The sequence below is a fragment of the Bufo gargarizans genome, chromosome 8 (assembly GCF_014858855.1).
Source record: "Bufo gargarizans isolate SCDJY-AF-19 chromosome 8, ASM1485885v1, whole genome shotgun sequence".
NCBI lineage: Eukaryota > Metazoa > Chordata > Amphibia > Anura > Bufonidae > Bufo > Bufo gargarizans.
In genome coordinates this window covers 43,389,630-43,414,621 of record NC_058087.1, presented here as the reverse complement: position 1 = coordinate 43,414,621, position 24,992 = coordinate 43,389,630, and positions in this window count along the sequence as shown.

Sequence of the window (24,992 nt, the reverse complement as noted above, 5' to 3'; positions counted from 1 at the left end):
GCCATTGTTGCTGTCTGTCTGCCTAACTACCATGACATTCTGTATGGCTGCTGCTTCCACGACCGCCATCGTGCCACTGCTGCAAGTTACTGACCAACATCTTCCATAAGGCTGCTGCTGCCTCTATCATGCTTCTGCCTTTCTGCTAACATGTACCATATAGCTGCTGCTGAGTTAGGTTAGAGGGGGTTATAGGCCAACTTTCAGGGAAATTAGAGAAACTTTTTTTCGGCTTGAATCTATTGAGGTTCTAACCGAACTTTTTCAAAGATTTGGTAAACCAGACCTTAAAAAAATCTTGACTGGTTTGCTCATCTCTAATAAAATATATATTTTTTATAATCCAGATTACTTTTTATAATAACAATTGTAGCGGCCAAACTTTACCCAATTTAAATTTTTATATATTTAAATCCTTGGTGGTTACTATCTTGTTGGGGAAAGGAGTCTCAATGTATACACTAGAGACTATACTTGTTTCTTATGTAAAATTTTGATCCTCCTTATAGATATTAGATTTTAATGCGTAATGTTGTTTTCATTCTCCAGATAGTATTCAAAGAACCACTAGACCAGTCAACCCTGTCAGCTAGTTCAAGCACTCCAACTGGCAATAGCTTTATAGAAGAACCTACTCATCAGGAGAAGAGAACTTCTCAAATACTCACAGACTCACCAGGAGAAGGTGAATGGATTTGTGGGACCGACCTTCTTCAAATGGATACAATAAGGAAAAGACCAAGACTTCTGCCACATGATGTTAAAATGTTTATTTTCATTGAAAAAGAATCCAAGAAAATGATGGACTTTTCATCTTGGAGATTCAACAAATTTAACATGAAGAAAACTGAAACAAGGGAGCCGTGGGATAGAAAAAAACTCTATAATATCAAAATTTATAGAAAGCTAAGAACCGTTAAAAAGGTTTTAAATGTTCACCCCAAAAAAAGATTCCTTCAACGTTTTCTTCAGTGTCAGAAATGCCATTAATCTATTATATTAAAATGAAAGTAAAAAAAAAATGGTGTCAAAGTGTTAATTTTTTAGTTTTTTAAGGTAATTTTGGAGTATGAATAAAATTTTAGATAAATAAAAAATATCTATCTTTGGACTTCATTTCACAATGCTGATGTCCAGACTAAACTTTCTTGCTTTGTGTTTTCATGATGATATAAAGTTTTGTTTCCTTTTATGACCCAACATGCTGCTTTTTCAGTGTAAGTAAATTTTGCAGGATAGAGGTTTATGGGGTAAATTTATAAATACATAGTACAAGTAAGGATAATAATGTATTGTAAGGATAACAATATATTGTACACTTGATCTCCATTAATGTGCAAAAATAAAAAGGCAACTTGATTGTTGCTGCTTTCAACTTATTAGTTTAATAGACACTGATTAACCTAGGCCTATATAGAAGAATTGGAAATAAAAAACAATTAAAGTGTATCTATCATTTTATTCTTTAGACCAAAAAAAGAGATTAAAAAAGGATATCTTACTAAATTCATTGGGAGCTATAGAAATCTGTATGGAGTTTTTTCCCTCTGCAAAGTTAACTGTTTTGTAATAGTTTTTTTTTAGAGTAATAACATTAAGCACAGAGGCATACATACTGTCACACTGAACATGCGGTTCAACTTAGGGCTCTTGCACACAACTGTATGTATTTTGAGATCTGCAAAACACGCATCCACAAAAGAAAAACATCCGTGTCACGTCTATGTTGCATCAGTTTTTTTTGGGTGGATCTGTTGTAACAATGCCTGTTCTTGTCTGCAAAATGACAAGAATAGGACATGTTCATTTTTCTTTTGCGGAACGGACACACGGACATACGAATACGGAATGCACACGGAGTAATTTCAGTTTTTTTCAAGCCCTATTGAAGTGAATAGTTCTGCATATGGACCTGTAAAAAACTGAACAGAAATGGAAAAAAATATATGTTTGTGTGCATAAGCCCTTACAGGTAGTGAGCTAAGGAGCAGGAGGAGCTGAGTGGATTTAGATATAATTTTGTTGGAAAGAGTGTGCATAACTGTTACAATGGAAGTTCATGGCCGCTGTTGTCCTGTGCAAATGGGCATCCTCTTCCTGTGTGTGAATTAGGGTCATTGTTCATTTTTTCTGTCCTCAGTTGCAATGCTACAAGGGTTAACCTCCTCTTGCTCTATAAGCTGCTGAAAGGCTGTTCCCAATTGCTCATTAGCCTGGGTTATATAAACTGATCTGTTTCTTCACATCCTTACCTGAACAATAGGTGTCAATTGATCTGCCAGGTCTTTCCAGCTTGCTAGAGCCTGTAAAAGAACTATAATATGTTTGTCTGCCTGTGTACCTGACTTGTGCATGTTTACCATATTGACTATGTGCTGCCTGCCCTGACCTTTGGAATGTTAGAGGGATTTGCATATATTTTTCCAGCCCTGACCTCTATCTGTTTTCTGACTTTGTGTATAGCCTGATCCCTTGCTGCCATGCACCAGGGTCTCTGACCCTGTGAATTATCAGCCAACCACACTGAGACTATTCCAAGAGGCAGCAACCTAGTGGCTTCCCTGCAGTAATGGCTAGACTAAAGTTTGAAAACCAGGAGCCCACCAGGATAACTGCCACAGGATACAGTGAGTCCAGAACCACAGTCCATAACAATAACTTGTAATTTATCAATTTAAATTCCTGCTCATTCTGGAGCACAGTAGTCCATTGGGTGGTACTATTTAGTGACTGACATCTTTCTCTCTATACACTGTCATATAGGGAAGGCTTTCAATCATGCAGTAGAAGTGAGCACTGATTGAAATCAAATTAATACAAGTTATGCTGAATCCTTTCCGAAAACTATATATCAGTCTATTTAGTGCTCTATGATATAACAGGTTTTTCCCTATTTGCATATCTCCTCTTGTGCACTCTGCATGTTGTGGAATGAAATGGCCAGCCCTATGATAGAAATGCTTATTCTTGTCCGCAATTGCGAACGAGAATAAGACATGTTCCATCTTTTTTGTGGGGCCATGGAACGTAAGTACAGATGAGGACAGCACACATTGTTATTCTGCTGCAGCTGAGGGAGCGTGTCTCCACTCTACCTATCACAACTCAGGAGGAAGTTGAAAGATGAAACTGAGCATGCACGACCTTCTCAGTGATCCAGAATAAGAAAACAAACAGCAGGTGGCGCTATACAGATACATTTTAATGAATATCTCAGTGGCTATTCTAAATTTTTTATTACATACAATTACAAAAGTATTAAGATCCAGGTGCTGTCTTGAAAACTGTAGAATATTTTTGTTGGAACAACCTCTTTAAGTGGAATACTTAAAATAATGGTCAACTTTTTAAATTCTTATGAACTTTAACACCAGAGCACATTTCTATACATTTATTATAGCCCCAAATCTTGGCCAAACCACATCTAATGATCAGATCTAACTTCATCTTATGGTCCTATGATGTTGCTGGTTTTTAGACCCATGGTAGGGCTTGGATTTGTTGGATAGTTTATTTTCCCAACCATTTTAGGATGAAATCCTTAAAACAATACATATATATGTACACTCCAAGTAAATAATTAGGTACTGTCAGGATCTCTACTCGCAGTGGAGTCGACAGTGACAGATTTTCATGGAAACAGCGGGTTTTAAAGTCCAAACTGTGCTTTATTTGGTCACTTCAGCATAACATTAGCATCCAAGTTATAGTGTCACTTGGTGAGGTTAAGTTATAGCACTAGCATAACATAACATAAAACAAAAGCCTGCCCGTCTAGGCTCTAACTAATACAGCAAATGATTCCTCTTTCACCTTCAGTGTCCTGTTCACATCCAGGGAGATCAGGCTTCACGACAGCTCTCCAAGCATCTTTCCCCCAGACTGACAGTCTGGGATCCCTCAGGCTAAGGGGGATACCAGTAGTGGAATGGTGTAGACTGGGAGGCCCCTTTGACAATCCTACCTCTCAATCCAAATAAAATCTACCCCATTATATCTAAACAAAACAGCTCCAGCAAACTATGTGTTGCTGAAATAAGTGCAGCTTTCTGGATTTTATCTATATAACCCAGCTGAGGAATCTGGGTGAGATATACACACCTTCCACCACTTTACCGTACATATTACTGCAGTACGTACGAATATTTCACAGTATTAAACTGTAAATAAAAAATATAATACTACCAATAGAGGAAGACTTTCACAACCATTAATTTTTCCCCTAAATGGGTTGTCCAAGTTCAGATAACCTGCAGGATATGTTGAGGGAAGCACACTTACCTGCTCCCCAATACTCGGTTCTGGCTTTGTAGGTCCAGCATTGTCTTCACTGTGCTTCAGTCCCCTCATGTAAACTTCCAGCATGGATGAGGGTCACTAACACCCACAGTCATGTGCCACTTGGGAGATACCTTAACACCCCCTTCCATGTCAGAGGTTTTTATGCTGGAACTGAAGTGCAGTGAAGACAGTGCTAGATGAGTGGAGTGTTGAGTCAAAGCTTTCCTTCAAAAGGTACTATTGGGTGGGGGGATTTAAAAAACGGTCTGGAATTGAACATCATCTTTAATTACACATCTATGATGGAGGATCTAAATCTGATAGAACATCGGTATAATGCTGAAATGCGTCGCTTGTGTGTTATAAAAAGAGTTCCAGATTCCCCTACCTCTGGTGCAATTACCGTTAATTTCCAGTGAAATTTCAAACTGTTAGCGCTGATTTCTTGAGCAAATGTTTCCATTTGGAATCTGTTCTTGTAAATTGATATATTTCTCTTCTACCCCCTTCCCACACAAGGGATTGATGATACTACCAGATGATGAAATGAATATATCCACCCATGTCAATTGTACCATAAGCACACAATGGAAATTTGCCTATTAGGCTGGCAAATACTTATGTTTGGTCACAATGGTAAGCACCCTGCTATATTAGCAATATTACATTATAAAACTGCCCCAGAATGTGCATCATTAAAAGACAAATAACCAAATAAACAGTTTGGAGTATATTTTTAAATTAAAATGTTGTTTGCTTTTTATGTAAATTAAACTATTGAATATGTGTAAGAAGCTGTTTGTACAATTAAGTGGAATATTTATTACATTAGTCAAAACTTAAAAAGGTTGTCTCACTTCAGCAAAAAGCATGTATTATGTACAGGAACGCACAACAAACTTACTAATGTATTGCTATTATCCGTATTGCTTCCTTTGCTGGCTGGATTTATTTTTCCATCTCATTATACACTGCATGTTTCTATGGTTACGACCGCCCAGCAATCAAGCAGGGGTGGCAGTCCTTCCACCCTATAGAAAAAAGCACCAGCCTATGTGCGGGTCCACGGTCCGGACCAGCAGAGACGCTGATGCTTTTTCCTGTAGTGTGCATGCACGACCATTGCTGCAGGATTGCAGGGTGGTCGCAACCATGGGAAGGAGCAGTGTATAATGAGATAGAAAAATTAATTCAACCAGCTAAGGAAGCAATATGGACAATCACAGTACATTAGTAAGTGCCTTGTATTAACTTATTCCACATAATAAATGCTATTTGCTGAAGTGAGACAACCCGTTTAACATTCTTATGAAGTGCAGTTTTCTGCAGTGAAATCTTACTCTCATTTATTGATAAGTAAGAGGAACAATCTTATTTTAGTCAGCTATGCTTTAAAGACAGAAAGTGAAATCTTGTTTTTAACAGAACAGTATTTCTCCTTTTACTTTTACTTTTTACACACATTGATCACCTCACACTAGAAACCCAAGCTTCTCCAGGAATCCTCATTATAAAATTCTTGTATGCAGTGTTTTCACTCTCTTCTCCTCAGTTATTGGAATGCTAATTGACGAATTAACTAATCAATGAAAGTTAACAATATAACTGTTATATTCAAAGTAGCTGTTTGTTGTGATAGCAAATGGACAATTAAATCAAGTCAAGCCCAAAACATGAACATGTAATTCTGTCAGTACACACAGATGGGGTCTACAGAGAAATGTTCTCACCAGGAGGTCATTATAATGCTATCTCCAGCCATACACAGAACAATATTAATCAAGTGTTAAATTATTTCTTCTTGAATTTTATGAATCTGACCAGAGACCTGGCATTGTTCTTGGAGCTTGCTTATAAAGAGGTACATTATTTGCATATGTTCAAAATAGGGTTTTTATTGTGAATCATTTCTGCATACAGAGATATTTAATTTGACAATTAATGTTTTAAATACACGGTTGCAGCAAACGTTACATAGACATTTAAAGGAAATGTGTCATCAAAAATGTTATCTGCCCTTTAAAACCAAACACATATCTTTTTATTTCTAATATGTTTTTATTTTCTAATTGAATATATTTTTTAATTCTATTACCAGAACACAATTATGGGGTCGGCCATCTTGCCCAAGCTGCTCTTAACAGCGTTTAGAAAGCATTAAGAAAATTGCTTTACGGCAATAGACACGATGGTATGGAGGGGACCTCATTGAGTTCTATGGGAGGATTTTCTAGTTATGCTCTGTGACCTGTGTAGAGGTCATTGTACAAGGAAGGAATAAATAAGCTTTGACAATCACCTACTGTGAATCTATACACAGTGCTGATATCATTACAGGCAGGATTGGAATGGCAGATGAGCAGATAGCTGCAGCAAAGGGATTTCTATAGACCAAGAAGTAGCAACTATTGTTATATTTAGTGGCCAGTGTGAAAACTGCAGGATTTTATTGTTGGTGTTTAAATATATACAGTACAGACCAAAAGTTTGGACACACCTTCTCATTCAAAGAGTTTTCTTTATTTTCATGACTATGAAAATTGTAGATTCACACTGAAGGCATCAAAACTATGAATTAACACATGTGGAATTATATACATAACAAAAAAGTGTGAAACAACTGAAAATATGTCATATTCTAGGTTCTATAAAGTAGCCACCTTTTGCTTTGATTACTGCTTTGCACACTCTTGGCATTCTCTTGATGAGCTTCAAGAGGTAGTCGCCTGAAATGGTCTTCCAACAGTCTTGAAGGAGTTCCCAGAGATGCTTAGCACTTGTTGGCCCTTTTGCCTTCACTCTGCGGTTCAACTCACCCCAAACCATCTCGATTGGGTTCAGGTCCGGTGACTGTGGAGGCCAGGTCATCTGGCGCAGCACCCCATCACTCTCCTTCATGGTCAACTAGCCCTTACCCAGCCTGGAGGTGTGTTTGGGGTCATTGTCCTGTTGAAAAATAAATGATGGCCTAACTAAACGCAAACCGGATGGAATAGCATGCCGCTGCAAGATGTTGTGGTAGCCATGCTGGTTCAGTATGCCTTCAATTTTGAATAAATCCCCAACAGTGTCACCAGCAAAGCACCCCCACACCATCACACCTCCTCCTCCATGCTTCACGGTGGGAACTAGGCATGTAGAGTCCATCGTTCACCTTTACTGCATCGCACAAAGACACGGTGGTTGGAACCAAAGATCTCAAATTTGGACTCATCAGACCAAAGCACAGATTTCCACTGGTCTAATGTCCATTCCTTGTGTTCTTTAGCCCAAACAAGTCTCTTCTGCTTGTTGCCTGTCCTTAGCAGTGGTTTCCTAGCAGATATTCTACCATGAAGGCCTGATTCACACAGTCTCCTCTTAACAGTTGTTCTAGAGATGTGTCTGCTGCTAGAACTCTGTGTGGCATTGACCTGGTCTCTAATCTGAGCTGCTGTTAACCTGCGATTTCTGAGGCTGGTGACTCGGATGAACTTATCCTCCGCAGCAGAGGTGACTCTTGGTCTTCCTTTCCTGGGGCGGTCCACATGTGAGCCAGTTTCTTTCTAGCGGCGCTTCATGGTTTTTGTGACTGCACTTCATTTCTTAAAGTAATGATGGCCACTCGTTTTTCTTTACTTGGCTGCTTTTTTCTTGCCATAATACAAATTCTAACAGTCTATTAAGTAGGACTATCAGCTGTGTATTCACCTGACTTCTCCACAATGCAACTGATGGTCCCAACTCCATTTATAAGGCAAGAAATCCCACTTATTAAACCTGACAGAGCACACCTGTGAAGTGAAAATCATTTCAGGTGACTGCCTCTTGAAGCTCATCAAGAGAATGCCAAGAGTGTGCAAAGCAGTAATCAAAGCAAAAGGTGGCTACGTTGAAGAACCTAGAATATGACATATTTTCAGTTGTTTCACACTTTTTTGTTATGTATATAATTCCACATGTGTTAATTCATAGTTTTGATGCCTTCAGTGTGAATCTACAATTTTCATAGTCATGAAAATAAAGAAAACTCTTTGAATGAGAAGGTGTGTCCAAACTTTTGGTCTGTACTGTATATATATATATATCTCAGCTACCAACATTGCAGCTTCTCATTATTATTATTATAATTTTTTTATATATATATATCTTTTTATTTCAATCTCATAGAAACATATACATTTATACATGAAACACATCAACTTTAACAATAGAAAATATCCAAGTTAACAATTAAAGTTACAAAATCACAGAAGATTTTTTACTCCCTTATCAGTCCCGTTTATTAAATACCCACCCACCACCCTGGAGGGAGAGAGAGAGGGGAGAAAAAAAAAATTCTCTAACACATGCCCAGTAGAGTTGAGCGAACACCTGGATGTTCGGGTTCGAGAAGTTCGGCCGAACATCCCGGAAATGTTCGGGTTCGGGATCCGAACCCGATCCGAACTTCGTCCCGAACCCGAACCCCATTGAAGTCAATGGGGACCCGAACTTTTCGGCACTAAAAAGGCTGTAAAACAGCCCAGGAAAGAGCTAGAGGGCTGCAAAAGGCAGCAACATGTAGGTAAATCCCCTGCAAACAAATGTGGATAGGGAAATGAATAAAAATAAAAATTAAATAAATAAAAATTAACCAAAATCAATTGGAGAGAGGTTCCATAGCAGAGAATCTGGCTTCCCGTCACCCACCACTGGAACAGTCCATTCTCAGATATTTAGGCCCCGGCACCCAGGCAGAGGAGAGAGGTCCCGTAACAGAGAATCTGTCTTCATGTCAGCAGAGAATTAGTCTGCATGTCATAGCAGAGAATGAGGCTTCACGTCAGCCACCACTGCAACAGTCCATTGGCATATATTTAGGCCCAGCACCCAGGCAGAGGAGAGAGGTCCCGTAACAGACAATCTGGCTTCATGTCAGCAGAGAATCAGTCTGCATGTCATAGCAGAGAATCAGGCTTCACGTCACCCACCACTGCAACAGTCCATTGTCATAAATTTAGGCCCAGCACTAGTGTTGAGCGGCATGTCCCATATTCGAATTCGCGAAATTTTGTGAATATTCGAAAGAATATTCGTAAAATATTCGCGATTATTCAAATTCGTTATTATTTCGCATATGCGATAATTCGAATTTTCGCATCGCATAATACATATGCTATGCAAAATTCACATGTGCGCTAATGAAATCGCCTTACGAAGATTCGCAACTCAATTCAATCACTAATGTATGAATGCAATGCCCTTTGCCTCTGTTCTGGGACAAGTGTAGATATTCGCATGTGCGCTAATAAAATCGCCTTACGAAGATTCGCACCTCAATCACTTTCTAGGGAATGTGAGACTTTTGGGAATCAATCGAGATACAGTGGGGGGTGATGACAGTAGTTGACAGAGTACAGATCAATGTAATCTGTAAGGTGGAAAGTAAAATAAAAAATACGAATTTTCGTTAATCAAATTTTACGAAGTTCTACGTATTCGCGAATATGGTGCTATACTATATGAATGCACAGGCCTTTGCCTCTCTGTTCTGGGGACAAGTGTAGATATTTGCATTTGCGTTAATAAAATCGCCTTACGAAGATTCGCAGCTCAATTCAATCACTAATGTATGAATGCAAAGCCCTTTGCCTCTGTTCTGGGACAAGTGTAGATATTCGCATGTGCGCTAATAAAATCGCCTTACGAAGATTCGCAACTCAATCACTTTCTAGGGAATGTGAGACTTTTGGGAATCAATCGAGATACAGTGGGGGGTGATGACAGTAGTTGACAGAGTACAGATCAATGTAATCTGTAAGGTGGAAAGTAAAATAAAAAATACGAATATTCGTAAATCGAATTTTACGAAGTTCTACGTATTCGCGAATATGGTGCTATACTATATGAATGCACAGGCCTTTGCCTCTCTGTTCTGGGGACAAGTGTAGATATTTGCATTTGCGTTAATAAAATCGCCTTACGAAGATTCGCAGCTCAATTCAATCACTAATGTATGAATGCAAAGCCCTTTGCCTCTGTTCTGGGACAAGTGTAGATATTCGCATGTGCGCTAATAAAATCGCCTTACGAAGATTCGCAACTCAATTCACTAATGTATGAATGCAAAGCCCTTTGCCTCTGTTCTGGGACGTGCCGATATTCGCATGTGCGCTAATAAAATCGCCTTACGAAGATTCGCAACTCAATTCACTAATGTATGAATGCAAAGCCCTTTGCCTCTGTTCTGGGACGTGCCGATATTCGCATGTGCGCTAATAAAATCGCCTTACGAAGATTCGCAACTCAATTCACTAATGTATGAATGCAAAGCCCTTTGCCTCTGTTCTGGGACGTGCCGATATTCGCATGTGCGCTAATAAAATCGCCTTACGAAGATTCGCAACTCAATCACTTTCTAGGCAATGTGAGTAAGATCTGAGCTGTTGGACCTTTGGGAAACAATCAATTATATGTGTACTGTAATTTTGTGGGGGGGGGAAAAAACAAAAAACGAATATTCGTTTTTACGAATATATAGCACTATATTCGAAATATTCGCGAAATCGCGAAGTTGCGATATTCGCGAAAAAAATTTGCTTTTCGAATATTCGCGCTCAACACTACCCAGCACCCAGGCAGAGGAGAGAGGTCCCGTAACAGACAATCTGGCTTCATGTCAGCAGAGAATCAGTCTGCATGTCATAGCAGAGAATGAGGCTTCACGTCAGCCACCACTGCAACAGTCCATTGGCATATATTTAGGCCCAGCACCCAGGCAGAGGAGAGAGGTCCCGTAACAGACAATCTGGCTTCATGTCAGCAGAGAATCAGTCTTCATATCATAGCAGAGAATCAGGCTTCACGTCACCCACCACTGTAAGAGTCCATTTTCATAAATTTAGGCCCAGCACACAGGCAGAGGAGAGAGGTCCCGTAACAGAGGATCTGGCTTCATGTCAGCAGAGAATCAGTCTGCATGTCATAGCAGAGAATCAGGCTTCACGTCACCCACCACTGTAAGAGTCCATTTTCATAAATTTAGGCCCAGCACACAGGCAGAGGAGAGAGGTCCCGTAACAGAGAATCTGGCTTCATGTCAGCAGAGAATTAGTCTGCATGTCATAGCAGAGAATCAGGCTTCACATCACCCAACATTGGAACAGTCCATTGGCATATATTTAGGCCCCGGCACCCAGACAGAGGAGAGGTTCATTCAACTTTGGGTAGCCTCGCAATATAATGGTAAAATGAAAATAAAAATAGGATTGAATGAGGAAGTGCCCTGGAGTCCAATAATATATGGTTAAGGGGAGGTAGTTAATGTCTAATCTGGACAAGGGACGGACAGATCCTGTGGGATCCATGCCTGGTTCATTTTTATGAACGTCAGCTTGTCCACATTGGCTGTAGACAGGCGGCTGCGTTTGAGGCCTAGTATTTAGGCGCTGGGTGACCGGTATGGATTTAGTGACAGAATTAGACTTGGAAATGCACAGTAGCGTGTGTGTGAAGTTATTCTGAATGACCCTATGTGCACCTTGAATATTATATACCCTTTTAGGGATAGATTTCAAATAGCTCTGATATAGCAGAAACCACTAAATTATGAAATTGCTAAATTGGGAATTGTATTTCAACCCAGAACAAGAAATGTGCTTGAACGGACACTAAATAACTCGCCCAGCTACAGCACTAACGACAGATTTAGCTGGATATGAATTTGAGGCCTAGTATTTAGGCGCTGGGTGACAGGTATGGGTTTAGTAACAGAATTAGACTTGGAAATACACAGTAGCGGGTGTGTGTGAAGTTATTCTGAATGACCCAATGTGCACCTTGAATATTATATACCCTTTTAGGGATAGATTTCAAATAGCTCTGATATAGCAGAAACCACTAAATTATGAAATTGCTAAATTGGGAATTGTATTTCAACCCAGAACAAGAAATGTGCTTGAACGGACACTAAATAACTCGCCCAGCTACAGCACTAAGGACAGATTTAGCTGGATATAAATTTGAGGCCTAGTATTTAGGCGCTGGGTGACAGGTATGGGTTTAGTGACAGAATTAGACTTGGAAATACACAGTAGCGGGTGTGTGTGAAGTTATTCTGAATGACCCAATGTGCACCTTGAATATTATATACCCTTTTAGGGATAGATTTCAAATAGCTCTGATATAGCAGAAACCACTAAATTATGAAATTGCTAAATTGGGAATTGTATTTCAACCCAGAACAAGAAATGTGCTTGAACGGACACTAAATAACTCGCCCAGCTACAGCACTAAGGACAGATTTAGCTGGATATAAATTTGAGGCCTAGTATTTAGGCGCTGGGTGACAGGTATGGGTTTAGTGACAGAATTAGACTTGGAAATACACAGTAGCGGGTGTGTGTGAAGTTATTCTGAATGACCCAATGTGCACCTTGAATATTATATACCCTTTTAGGGATAGATTTCAAATAGCTCTGATATAGCAGAAACCACTAAATTATGAAATTGCTAAATTGGGAATTGTATTTCAACCCAGAACAAAAAATGTGCTTTGACGGACACTAAATAACTTTCCCAGCCACAACAGGACAGCGTTAACGAGAGATTTAGCAGGATATAAATTTGAGGCCTAGTATTTAGGCGCTGGGTGACCGGTATGGATTTAGTGACAGAATTAGACTTGGAAATGCACAGAAGCGTGTGTGTGTGAAGTTATTCTGAATGACCCAATGTGCACCTTGAATATTATATACCCTTTTAGGGATAGATTTCAAATAGCTCTGATATAGCAGAAACCACTAAATTATGAAATTGCTAAATTGGGAATTGTACTTCAACCCAGAACAAAAAATGTGCTTTGACGGACACTAAATATCTTGCCCAGCAACAACAGTACAGCGGTGGGTAACGAGAGATTTAGAGGGAATTAAATTTGAGGCCTAGTATTTAGGCGCTGGGTCACCGGTATGGATTTAGTGACAGAATTAGACTTGGAAATACACAGTAGCGGGTGTGTGTGAAGTTATTCTGAATGACCCTATGTGCACCTTCAATATTATATACCCTTTTAGGGATAGATTTCAAATAGCTCTGATATAGCAGAAACCACTAAATTATGAAATTGCTAAATTGGGAATTGTACTTCAACCCAGAACAAAAAATGTGCTTTGACGGACACTAAATATCTTGCCCAGCAACAACAGTACAGCGGTGGGTAACGAGAGATTTAGAGGGAATTAAATTTGAGGCCTAGTATTTAGGCGCTGGGTCACCGGTATGGATTTAGTGACAGAATTAGACTTGGAAATGCACAGAAGCGTGTGTGTGAAGTTATTCTGAATGACCCAATGTGCACCTTCAATATTATATACCCTTTTTGGGATAGATTTCAAATAGCTCTGATATAGCAGGAACCACTAAATTATGAAATTGCTAAATTGGGAATTGTACTTCAACCCAGAACAAAAAATGTGCTTTGACGGGCACTAAATAACTTTCCCAGCTACAACAGGACAACGGTAACGAGAGATTTAGAGGGATTTAAATTTGAGGCCTAGTATTTAGGCGCTGGGTGACAGGTATGGGTTTAGTGACAGAATTAGACTTGGAAATACACAGTAGCGGGTGTGTGTGAAGTTATTCTGAATGACCCTATGTGCACCTTCAATATTATATACCCTTTTAGGGATAGATTTCAAATAGCTCTGATATAGCAGAAACCACTAAATTATGAAATTGCTAAATTGGGAATTGTACTTCAACCCAGAACAAAAAATGTGCTTTGACGGACACTAAATATCTTGCCCAGCAACAACAGTACACCGGTGGGTAACGAGAGATTTAGAGGGAATTAAATTTGAGGCCTAGTATTTAGGCGCTGGGTCACCGGTATGGATTTAGTGACAGAATTAGACTTGGAAATACACAGTAGCGGGTGTGTGTGAAGTTATTCTGAATGACCCTATGTGCACCTTCAATATTATATACCCTTTTAGGGATAGATTTCAAATAGCTCTGATATAGCAGAAACCACTAAATTATGAAATTGCTAAATTGGGAATTGTACTTCAACCCAGAACAAAAAATGTGCTTTGACGGACACTAAATATCTTGCCCAGCAACAACAGTACAGCGGTGGGTAACGAGAGATTTAGAGGGAATTAAATTTGAGGCCTAGTATTTAGGCGCTGGGTCACCGGTATGGATTTAGTGACAGAATTAGACTTGGAAATGCACAGAAGCGTGTGTGTGAAGTTATTCTGAATGACCCTATGTGCACCTTCAATATTATATACCCTTTTTGGGATAGATTTCAAATAGCTCTGATATAGCAGGAACCACTAAATTATGAAATTGCTAAATTGGGAATTGTACTTCAACCCAGAACAAAAAATGTGCTTTGACGGGCACTAAATAACTTTCCCAGCTACAACAGGACAACGGTAACGAGAGATTTAGAGGGATTTAAATTTGAGGCCTAGTATTTAGGCGCTGGGTGACAGGTATGGGTTTAGTGACAGAATTAGACTTGGAAATACACAGTAGCGGGTGTGTGTGAAGTTATTCTGAATGACCCTATGTGCACCTTCAATATTATATACCCTTTTTGGGATAGATTTCAAATAGCTCTGATATAGCAGAAACCACTAAATTATGAAATTGCTAAATTGGGAATTGTACTTCAACCCAGAACAAAAAATGTGCTTTGACGGACACTAAATATCTTGCCCAGCAACAACAGTACAGCGGTGGGTAACGAGAGATTTAGAGGGAATTAAATTTGAGGCCTAGTATTTAGGCGCTGGGTCACCGGTATGGATTTAGTGACAGAATTAGACTTGGAAATACACAGTAGCGGGTGTGTGTGAAGTTACTCTGAATGACCCTATGTGCACCTTCAATATTATATACCCTTTTTGGGATAGATTTCAAAGAGCTCTGATATAGCAGGAACCACTAAATTATGAAATTGCTAAATTGGGAATTGTATTTCAACCCAGAACAAGAAATGTGCTTGAACGGACACTAAATAACTCGCCCAGCTACAGCACTAGGGACAGATTTAGCTGGATATAAATTTGAGGCCTAGTATTTAGGCGCTGGGTGACCGGTATGGATTTAGTGACAGAATTAGACTGGGATATGGCCAAAAAATGAACAGACTATTGCTGGTTAAATGCACTTGGTGTGACAGCTTCACCCTGATGTAGGCTTTAGCCAAAAAACAACCACACCATTGAGGGTTAAATGCACTTGGTCGCAGCTTGTGCTGGCGCACCACAAGACACAAAATGGCCGCCGATCACCCCAGAAAAATGAGACTGACAAACGGTCTGTGCAGCCTAAAAACAGTGAGCAATTGAGGATCAGCAGCTCAATGATCCACAGCTGCAGATCGATCAGTTAATCAAGTCCTTTGGAGGAGTTAATCTGCCTAATCTCGCCCTACTGTCGCAGCCGCAACCTCTCCCTACGCTAATCAGAGCAGAGTGACGGGCGGCGCTATGTGACTCCAGCTTAAATAGAGGCTGGGTCACATGGTGCTCTGGCCAATCACAGCCATGCCAATAGTAGGCATGGCTGTGATGGCCTCTTGGGGCAAGTAGTATGACGCTTGTTGATTGGCTGCTTTGCAGCCTTTCAAAAAGCGCCAAGAAAGCGTCACAAAAGCGCGAAGAAAGCGACGAACACCGAACCCGAACCCGGACTTTTACGAAAATGTCCGGGTTCGGGTCCGTGTCACGGACACCCCAAAATTCGGTACGAACCCGAACTATACAGTTCGAGTTCGCTCATCCCTAATGCCCAGCCCTATAATATCCAATTTTTCCATAATTCCTCAAAGTTTTGTGATTTTTTTTTACTATAGCCCTCCATCACCCGCTCTTCCTTGATCAACTTGTCAATTGCTTTATGTCCACAGAACCACTGTCGGAGGATCTTCTTTTACCCATTGCCTAAGTATGAGGAGTCTAGCTTGAAATAATACTTTACTAAGGACTAGTCTTATCTTTTTATTTAACTTTAAATGTTCGGTTGCCCCTAATATACAAGTCACTGGATCTTCCGATATTTGAACCTTCAAAATTAAGAATACGGTCTCTGCTATTTCTGTCCAATATCTAAACAATCTGGGGCATCTCCAAAAACAGTGTATTAAATCTGCTCTATCTCCCCTGCATTTTGGACACTTATCTGAGGTACACACGCCCATTCTATTCAACATCTATGTAATCTATGCACTATAAAAAACTGTGAGATCTTGTGTGAGCCCCTATCCGAGACCCTAGCATAAGTGCTTAAGGCATCTTTCCATTTCTCTTCCGTAAAAAAAGGTAATTCACTCTCCCACTTTTTCCCGGCGAGTATTATAGTCCATTTACTCTTTGCCTCCATCAAAATCTTATATCTCCTTGCAGTTAGTCCTCCTCTTTCCCCTCCATTAGTAAATTTGTACAGCTTATCTGATTTTTCCTTTCTATACTTATCCAACTGCTTCACTGTCCGTAGCGCATTCCTAAGCTGGAAATATTTGTACATATCCTTTTGGGGGATCCCGAACTCCCTCACCAGTGTATTGAAATCTTTCAACTTATCCTCCTCAAATATCTGGTCTAGATATTTTATCCCCTTTTTTTCCCAGTCTATACAGTATAGGTCCTAATCGTTTGTAGTTCCTTTAAATTAAAAATTTTCCAAATAGGTGTATAGTGCAAAAAGCCTTTAATCTCCAATCTTTTTTTAATTTCCACCCATATATACTCCAGTGAATTTACCTGTATTTTTTTCCCCAATGTACCTGATTCCAACACCTCTAAGTAGTTCCATTCCTCTTTCCACCCCAATCTATTTACTTCCTGCTTACCCACTAAAACATTTAGACTACCTTTTATGTGACCATATTGTGTTATTAAATAATAAAAAAAACTATTCAGAACCGCTAGTCCTCCTTCTCGCACTGGAAGCTGAAGCACTTCTTTCTTTATCCGCGGTATAGCACCTTTCCAAATAAAGTCCCCCATTAGGCTGTCGAGTAATTTAAAAATATTCTGCGGTAATCTCAATGGGGCATTTTGTAGAACATAGAGTATTTTTGGAAGAAAAAACATTTTTATTAAATTTACCCGTCCGTATATTGATATTGGTAATCTTTTCCAAATATGTACCCTACTTCTAAGTTCTTTTATTAGAGGGAGTACATAAAATTTTTCATAATCTTCTGCATTTCCAGAAATTTGTATACCTAAGTACTTGAAACTCTCATGTTTCTCAAGGACATGAACCCTTGCATCACCCTGTGACTGTCCCTCTCATAATAACAACATATGTGATTTCCCCCAATTAATATTTAAACCAGAAAAAAAAAAAAAACTATCAATTATTTCTTTTACTCTGTTAAACTGATCCCCAGTATTGTGCAAAAACAATAAAATATCATCCGCATACATTAATAATTTTTCTTCTCCACCCACATATTGAAACCCTTTAATCTTGCTGTCATCTCTTATTATGCTTGCCAATGGTTCAATTGCAATAGCGAATAGTAATGGGGAGAGAGGGCATCCCTGCCTAGTGCCACGGTGAAGGGCAAATGGCAGGAACAAGCTCCCATCCACCATCACTCTAGCCCTTGGATTGGAATATATAAGCTGAATCCATCTTATAAATCCCTCCCCTATACCAATCCTTTTTAATACTGCCCATAGGTACTCCCATTCAATACAATCAAATGCCTTTTGGGCGTCTAGTGAAAGTACCGCTTTCTCCCCTGCTTCTAATCTATTGGCTTCAATATTAAGAAATAGCCTTCTTATATTTGAGTATATCGTTCTACCAGGTATAAAGCCGGTCTGATCTTTGTTTATTACTACTTTAATAACCTTCGTCAGCCTATCAGCCAGGACCTTTGCCAGAATTTTCACATCCGTGTTTAAAAGAGATATTGGCCTATATGACCCGGGATCTAGTTGTTCTTTCCCCTTTTTTGGAATTAATGTGATAATTGCCTCTTTCATGGAGTCCGGTAGGTCACCTAATCTTTGGGCCTCCTTCAGTGTTATTTTTAACTCTTGTACTAACACCTGAGAGAAGGTTTTGTATATTTCAAAGGGGAGCCCATCCCCACCTGGTGCCTTTTCTGGTTTTACCTTCCCCAGAACCTCATTTATTTCCGCCACCGTTATTTATTTTTCAAAATATTCTTTTGGGGCCTGGGATATTTCTCTGAAAGCAATCTGGTCTAGATATAAATCTAAATCTTGTTTTGAATATTGTACCCAGGATTTATATAATTCCAGGAAATATTCCAAAAACACTTTTTTAGTGTCTTCCGATGTACTAGTTATTTCACCCATTCTATCCCTAATCGCACCAATCCAGGATTTCCCTCTTTGATTTCTTACTATATTTGCTAAGATTTTGCCCACCTTTTCACCCTCTGAGGCTAACCGGATCCCCTGAAAGAGTAGTTCTTTCCTACTTCTTTCTAAATGATGTATTTTTAACTTTTCCTGTTCCTCCTCCCAGGCTTTCTTGTTACAGTCGGTGGGGTGCCTTATACAAGCTATTCTTACTTTTTGTAGTTTTTTTTCCAGTACATTGCCACTTTCTCTAGTACTTTTTTTCCAATGGTTCACCTTTTTAAACAACAAACCTCTCAGGTATGCCTTAGCGGTGTCCCAAACAATTGATCTACTTTTTAAGTTCTTCAGCTATACTCTCTTTATCTAAAATCAGAGATAACCAATGAGGGTTAAACTTAAAAAATGGCAGAGTATTCTTTTTATTCAGCTCTAATTCAATTACCAGTGCGGTGTGATCTGATAGGGCCATGGGTACATACTTTATCCTAATCTTATTTTGAGACATTAAGTTTTTGTTTCCCAGGACCATATCTATTCTAGACCAAGTTTGGTGTGTTTTAGAATAACAGGAATACATGGCTTCATCCGGGTTCTGGAAACGCCAAACATCGACCCAATTAAATTCCTGGGCTACTTTGAAAAAATCTACATTTTGTGCTCTTCCCCCTCTGCTAGACGTTCTATCCCTGAGTGGATCCATTACCGGGTAATAATCTCCTATCGCAATCATTACACACTCCTGTCTATTCAACATAAATCTGTGCAATTGATACAAAACATCTGGCTTATATGGCGGTGGAATATATATATTAGCAATTACAGTTTTAATCCCTTCAATGTTACAATGTAAAAAGAGGTATCTGCCATAGTCATCAGCCTTACAGACAACACACTCGAATTTAATCTTATTGTGTACCAAAATTGACACCCCTCTAGAGTAGGGAGTATATACAGAGCGATACCCCTCCGCGATCCATCTCTTCTCCAACCAGCTTATCCAGGTGGGTCTCTTGGAGGCAAATGATGGCTGGCAAGAACCTTTTCAACCACTCAAGGATAGCAAATCTCTTGACTCTCTCGCGCAGACCTCTAACATTCAATGAAACGATCCTAGCCATCTAGCAGAGAGGGAGGAACAAACAAAAAAAAAAAAAAACACATCCCCTCTCCCTCATCCCATAGATACCTCCCCCCCTGAATAGTCTCCCCCTCTGCTATACAGCAGTCGGGGCGACTCCATAACCTAGCATATTGGCTCCTTTCCCCTCTACCCCCCCTAGCCTCAAAGGCCCTTCCCGTCCGCCCACTCACTAACCTCCTCCGGGGCCTGAAAGAACACACTCTTTCCTTTATATTCCACCCTTAATTTTGCTGGAAAAAGTAAGCTGTACTTTAGACCTGCCTCCCTTAATCGTTTTTTTACAGTTATAAAATCTCTTCTACGGGCATTAGTATTTGCCGAATAATCCGGAAAAAGTCTTATCTTTTCACCCTGTATCTGGTATTTTTCAGAGTTTCTGGCATCAGCTATTATAGTATCACGATCCTTAGCTGATAGGCATTTCAGCATCTCCGGCAAACATCACATCGGGCATCACGGCAAGGAGGTCCGCAGTGACCGCAACTTGAAATCAGCGGTCGGCAGCATCTAACAGCGGCGGTGAGCGAACGGGCGGCCAGCGTGCAGGAGCGCGGGGGGGCGGAGCCTAGCGTCACTTGTCAGACGCTCCCATGCTCCCAACAGCTCCTCATTATTAATACTCTGCATAAGTATTCCTCAGATGTACACCCCATACAAACCATTCTGAATATTTTAATATATAACATTACTATTTTCATCTCTACAAGTACCTATTTATTTTATATCCCGGGCAACATCTATGAACCAACTCTACTATTAAGATTAACATTTTGGACTATTTTTTCTCTTTTTTACAGATTTTTTTATATTTTCTGGGGGTCATTATTTATATCATTTTGTACTATTTTGTTTTATTATTTGCATCATCTATAACCTGTGTCTATTGGGTTGTAGATTGCCACTGATCTATGGGAATTCATAGCTGGCCTATAATTAGCGTGGGAGTCCCATATAACATTGACAATTCCACATGTAGATATATGACAATCTTATAGGAAGAACCATCTTCTAATTAATAGGATATTTGTCTCTAAATTTAAGTTAGGGGAAGTAATTGAATATATGAATTGTTCTTGTTTCGATGACAATGGGGGAAAATCCTAGTGATATTCTCCCATTGTCTCAGATGAGACAACCCCTTTAAGCTTCTCCTCCCTATGGGGAGAGATACGCAGCCCCACCTAGCAACTGGTTGCTACAGCCTGTTAACTTCTCTTTACAGAAAAATGCATTATTACATAAGAAATCACAGCCTCAGGTTGTTGCAACATACACATCAAAAATTGCACATCAATTTTGTTTGCAAGTGAACCACTGCCATAGCAGTGGGACATTGCATGTATAAGAACTGTATTCACAAAATGATTGAAAATTTTTAAATAAAGTGATCAGTGGTGTAGGTGGCTATAGACTTTAAAGTTACAGTATAACAACATGACTTTGTGTGGTCTGTACTGCACACCAAGTAGAAACTGAAGGCCCCACCGCCTATTCCAATGCAACAAAATGCCTTAGACATGCAAGGAATTTCTCAAGTAGAGGGTGAATTAATCTGTGTGCCTGACTTTGTGTGCAATGGTTAGCGTAGGAAATGCCAAGACCTTTGCCAGATGATGTAAAGAGACCTGAAAAAATCCATCTTCTAACTGAAGCTTGAGACAATGCTGGGATTTTTTGTAAACCGAGAAGAGCTGGTTCATTCACAGTTGTTCACACGGCTCCTGTGACCATTCATTTCACATATTACAATAATAGGACTACTTTTAAGACAATACCATATTTTTCGAGGATAAAATTATTGAAGATAAAAAGGATGTTTAAAAGTCTCACAGGCCAAACGCCAGGTACACGTGGAGCCATATGTGAAGGTGCTTAGCCTGAATACAGATAAGACAGTACAAGGTGGAGCTGCTCTCTAGCTTTCATAGGGCCTCACAAAAAATGTGAACAAGCACAAAAGACCCTATGGCTGCAACTGTTGTCACATGTTACAAGTTACAATATATGTGGCAAACAGCTCTACTGTGTATTGTGTATTCGTGCTGATCCATCTCTATCAGTTATCACCCTAAGGGTATGGCCACACGGCGCGGTCGTGATCCAGTCGGGTTTTGGTCAGCTGCAGTCAAGAGTCACACGGCCAATTAGGCTGCAGCCGCACTGTATAGGCATCTTCAATACCATGCGTTCATTAAGAATTCAGACCACCTATGCAGTGTGGTCTTCATTAGTTATATATCAGGCACCTGAGGCCTAATCGGTCATGTGGTTCTTGAATCTGCTCTTGACTGGACTGGATCACCACTGCGCCGTGTGGTCTTACCCTAAGGAACATTAACAGCATGGGGAGCACAAAGTGTCAGTAGTATTTCTGATGTATCTGTGAAGGTTCTCATTCATTTATTTCATGGTATATCAGTAGTAATAAGTCAGTGCAACTGCTCTTGTGTTTTCTCTTGAATGGAGAAATTCTCAATTGAGAATTCTAATTGAGAAAGACAATCGGATGGCTAGTGAAACGTCTTCAAGAGAAAATACAACAAGTCCAGTTGATCTGACTTAGTTATCACTACTGATATTTCTGATTCACATCTGTTGCTCATGTTCTAAAAAGTGCCCTGCAACACATAGTCTAATCTGCACCTACAGCCTTTTAATGCATTATGTTTAGGGTCACCAATGAGACCCCCATCTTCATGTGTTAAAAGTGCTGCCCCACCAAAGACAGGTTGTGCCATGCCCTTTGTAGGACAGGATGTAGTTGACTTTAAGTTTGTACAGTATTTTGTGTCTTCTCTACATCAAGTGTCTTTGTAATTTGAGTTGTGAAAAATTAAGAGAGTCATTTATCAAACTGGTGTAAAGTAGAACTGGCTTAGTTGCCCATAGCAACCAATCAGCTCTTCTAAACATACCACTGATCAGCTAACAAATGGGTATGCACTCGTGTGTCAGCTTATCAGATTTTTTTGGCTGGCTATATGCAAAATGGTCCAAAAAATTAATTGACCAACATGCACTTTGCATCAGCTAATATAAAGGCCCTCATAATGCACGCTGATGAATTTATTGTCTATCAGTGCTCATTATAGTCCATCGATCCCTGAAAGGACTTTTAGGCCTCATGCACACGACCATTGTTTTATTCCGTGTCCGTTATGCCGTTTTTCGTGATTTTCTGCGGACCCATTGATTTTCAATGGGTCCGTTGAAAACTCGGCTAATGCACCGTTTGCCATCCGCGATCCGTGTTTCCAGTCCGTTAAAAAAATATAAACTGTCCTATTATTTTCGTGGAAAACGGTTTGCGGATCCATTAAAGTCAATGGGACCGCTAAAAAATACGGAGGCACACAAGATTGTCATCCGCGTCCGTTTTTTTCCTATCGTTTGCACGGCAAACCTGTCTTAGACTTTTTTTACTTTCCTTTATGTCTGGTGGTGCTCCAAAAATAAAGGAAGACACACGGAAACAAAAACGGAAACGGATCATGGAACAACGGAACCCCGTTTTGCGGACCGATAAAAACAACTGCCGTGTGCATGAGGCCTTAGGGGAACATGTATTAAGACTGGCGCTTTAGACCGTAATAAACCTCTAAGCTGGTGGTGGATCCACCAGATTTATAAAGAGGTACTGGCCTCTTCATAACTTGGGCGGATCCTCCGCCAGTTCTAAATGTAAGACAGCTTCCTTGCTGTCTTACATTTAGAACTTTTTCTATGCCTAAAACAGATGTAGAAAATGGTAAATGTGACAGGCCTACCAGACTGTGCCCTTACCCGACCACTCTACGGCCACTTATTTAGACCTGGCGTGAGCGAGGGGAAGTCGCAGATTGTGGTGCAACTAACCTCTGAGCCGCAATCTGCGCATGAAATTTAGGCGTAATTCAGATTGATAAATGACCCCATTCGTTTGTAAGCAGAGATGGCCAAATAGTCATGCCCGATGTCAATTTCTGCAAACAGAAATACCAGGTTAAATATTATGGTGAATTTTGGAGAAATATACAGTAGGCAAACTGATTCTTTATTGTGTTCTATAGACTGACAAACTAGCCAGTCATGCAAAACAATCCCCTTATACCTAGTTGTCAGCTATTTCAGACAAGGCACTGTTCTCCTGCAGTGGCTTGTTTCTTACATAAAGTATATTATTTTACATGTGTGTTCTTTATATTGTGTTATTCAGTGCTGTGCAATCTGGAGGTCTGCTATAAATCACAGATAACTAGCTAACCAATAATGGCTGCTTACCTCTGCTGCCGGCACATTGATAATGGATGCATTCACATGGTAAGTACGGCACATTGGATAGCAGTACTGAAATGCTGTACTGCAGTTAACATTTTGCACTTTGTTTCATCTTTTATTCTGTCTTCAATGCAAAAATAATGCATGAAGCAAGATTCAGTGAAGTGTCATTAGATATTATCTCTCCTAGCGGCTCATCACTTGGCACTCATCAAGTATCATCATCATAGCATGTGATAAAACATCAATAAAGGGATGTAACATAGAGCAGTACTTACAGCCTCAAGATCATCTTAAGTAAAAAGAACATCACCATGCTCACAATCAACAGCTGTAATTCAAGGGGAAAACAAAATGAAAGCATTAAACTCCATCTTGAGTCTTGAGACCCCCCCCCCCTTCCCCAATAGCTGATGCACAGCTCACAATAAGGTAAGGCAAATATAAAGAGAAATTCCACATGAGGCCAAAAATAATGGCCACAACTCTATGACACTGATAGCATACACTGAAGGGGGAGAATTTAGACACAAGGGATTTTTATAGGGAACTTATAAGGCTTTGTTTCTCCTTACACCCACTTTTAAAACACAGCATTAAAGGAAATGTGTCCTCAGAAAATTACCTACATCGCTTAAATCACGTTTTATGTTTAAAATATTTTAAAAGAATTTTTGGTAATGTAGTTTTTAATTTTCAATATCAATATCTTCATCTGTACAGTGTCATGGTCTTACTTTCTCACTGTTCTCCTTCGTTTGACATGTGCTGGCGGCCATCTTGGTTTCTGGGTTTCTTGTAGCCTCCCACCCTGCGGCTCCTCCTTCCCACTGGGAGGAGCTGGATGCCTAGCTCATATATATAGAAGGTCTGTGGCTTCAGTTCCTTGCTTGGTCCTCCTGTGTGCACATGCTTCAAAGACTGCTGCTGCTTCTGGTTCCTGATCCTGGCCTCGTCTGACTACCCCGTTGGTTCCTGATCCTGGC